Genomic DNA, 3,020 nt, shown 5'->3' with positions numbered 1-3,020 from the left:
GCTACTGGATTCCTTTATTTCTTGGATTGTTTTGGCACCCGTTTCGAGTTTCTTGACTACAGGGAGGCGAACAACTATGTTAACTTCAAAAGGCCTGAAAAGTAAGTGACCTAGGATGACCCCAATCAAAGTGTTGTGTTAGGAAAGTTCTTAGCGTAACTCTTGGCGCTACTTAATGTTTGAAAGTTAGAACGATACCGCAGGTTTTTGGTTACTTACCTTGTACAGGCAAACACGGTCATGAACTTGGAACCAACAACATGGAATCTTTGTTAGAAGGATTATTCAGTTAAATGTGGTAGTATGGGAAGGGCTGAGGAATCTTTGGACACCACTGATGAGTGGCATTTGATCTTCAGATCATGACCTACTGACCTAAAAGTTTGACCCAAGTGAGCTCTCGTTCACCCCATCTATTTGGTGAATTTATGGTCTCTCACTCCCTCAGTTGTTGAGATCTCACTGGGGAAGGGGGGGGGGGGGTGGGGTGGCATTAACCCCTCTCCCACCGAATTGGTGTCGGATTTGTGGCATTGGTGCGGTCTTTCGCGCGCGTGGTCCATGGCGGATAACGTGTTGCTGCGACGAGTGACTGTGCCACGCTCACATTCATGTCCACTTATTCTAGAACGCTGCTCATGGAGCTTGTTCACAGCGTATGTCTGCGGGAAAGTTTTAATTTATTGTGAAGGATTGGATATTGTGAAGCATGGAGTCATTTTGAAATATTTCGGTATTGTGAATTATGTAAACGTTTTAAAATAGATTGATTGAAATAGAAGGTCAAGTGTTCCGATCAAGATGGTCTCTCGGAGCACGTAAAATGCCAGCCGCAAGAGAAGCTGGTTGGCTCGGCTTTGCCGGATGATAAGATCGTTTCGAGCAAGCGATGCGTTCAACCTCACCCGATGCGTCTGACCGCCCGATGAAGTCGTTCAGGTGTCATCTGTGCGCAATATGTTACCCACGCGAAGCGATATCCTCACGTTACATGTCTGGACTCCCAATGCAGAAGCCAACTGACCACGTTTGCAACCAGATAGGACGCAAGCCGTTCAGCTGTAGCCGGTGGGATGTTACGGAGACGTAGTTTGACCAGAAGTGGTCGAACGCACGGATGTGAAAACCGGTTCAGATTCGAGGTCTGTGGGAAAGCGTTAAGATAGCATAGGAGCCCTACTATTCATCTCCTAAAGACCTACACTTGTCTGGTCTCTTAGCAACACGCCCGCGAAAATGTGCAAACTGGTTCGAAAAACCCATTTCAAGGCACCGAAGCGTCCATGAGACCATAAAAGCATTAGTGAATTTCCGCCATTCTATTGGCCATGCGGTGATATTCCGCCAGGAATTTCCGCCAGGTCGACACATTGTAAGATTCGAAATGCTAATATCTGGCTCACTGGAGCTAAATATGAGCAAATATCAGCTCATTTCCATCAAACAGATCGATCTACAATCTACCTTCGCGATGTCCACATTGTAGAACGCAGAGATAAAGCATGAAAAAGCTTCTGAGTTCCATCGGTTTAGGAGTCCACTAAGTCATGACAAATCAAGGACACCGGTGACTTATTCAACGCTGTCGTTAAACGCCTGATTTCTGCAGTTTATTGACCTTAGCACGCGCTCAGGTGGGGGGGGGGGGGCAAATTGACACGCCCCACAAAGGGTTTTCCAGAATGGTTTCCGAACGACGCGGCGCGTTCGCGCCATGTTTTGCATAGCTGTAGAAAATTGAATAGCGGATCGTTTAGCGTAACACAATCTACATGTACTTTGTAAGGTCGCTGGCCTATGGCAGGTTAAAGGCAGGCCATGGTTTCAGCGAAGTCAACTTCTAGGGAATCGTTCAATCTGACGCAACAATAGAATGTTAGACGAGGCCATACATTCCTGAGATGCTTTCTTAGGCAACACAAATGATGCATGAGCAAATTACGTTGACCTTAGATCAGGTATAAAGGTCAGACAAAGGTCAAAACCAGCCTGTTTTATTACACCAGGGCTTGCTGTATGAGATGGTTTCTGGTGCTCATTTCGACTTTATTGATAGCAGAAACCGCATTATACATCTTCCATGAATTCTTTAAAGTCAGAATAGATCATTAACCTAAAATGACCTATGTCAGCATTTTGTTTTAGAAGCATGCTGACTTGCGTGATCTTTGTCGTTTATTCAAATGCAAAACTCAGAGCAGTCCTGTATGATTTTGGTTATCATGACCTTTAAAAGGTCAAACAGGGACACTGACCTTGAATGAACATGTGATGATGGATCACCCATCTTTTGCTTCGGGACTTAACCCAGAGTTTCTTGCAGCTCACACGTCGCAGGATCAGGCGTGATACAGAACGCCTTCCTTCGATGGTCCAGTAGCCGCACGACTCCAGGCGTGGCAGCTTCCAGGCGAGCCCGCGTCCAGCATGTCCGACCTTCTGGTGACAGTGCGGAATGATCAGTGAGGTTACATGGCTCTTGTTGGGGAGGATTACCGGGTGCACCACTTGTCCCAGGAAGCTGCGTCTTCGAAGCCTCCCCCTTGGGCGCTGCATGACCTTTAGCAGTCGATGCGCCCTAAATCCCCAAATCATCATCATCATCATCATCGAAGCCTCCCCCCCCCCCGACACAAACCAGTCCGTCTCTCACGATGGGGTGGAGGCGAGAGAGCTCGTTAGGAAACCAGGTTTCTCTGTGATCCTAGTTTTCCATATTTCTCGGTCCTTTCATTCCTGTAGCGTATGCAGCTCCGACTTATAGTCCCTCTTTTGAAGAGTTCTGAGAACGACCTTCTCTTTTCAGTCATGTCCTTCGATTTCACTTGAAGTGTTAGCTTGCTCAGTCTGCACCGTGCCTCTCTTCATCACCACGCCATAACAAAGCCTTTTGAAGCATAGCCAGAATCTTGCAATCAGAATCTTGAAAATGAAAACCGACTTCTTGACCTCAGAATCATCATTTCCAACCTCATCGTGCCTCTTGCCCTCGTGAAAGGCTGCACTTGTCAGAAAGGATG

Source organism: Pollicipes pollicipes, unplaced genomic scaffold, assembly GCF_011947565.3.
Source record: "Pollicipes pollicipes isolate AB1234 unplaced genomic scaffold, Ppol_2.1 Scaffold_1600;HRSCAF=1878_pilon_pilon_pilon, whole genome shotgun sequence".
Classification (NCBI taxonomy): Eukaryota; Metazoa; Arthropoda; class Thecostraca; order Pollicipedomorpha; family Pollicipedidae; genus Pollicipes; species Pollicipes pollicipes.
The sequence above is the reverse complement of the archived record's forward strand: the minus strand, read 5'-3'. Positions refer to the sequence as shown.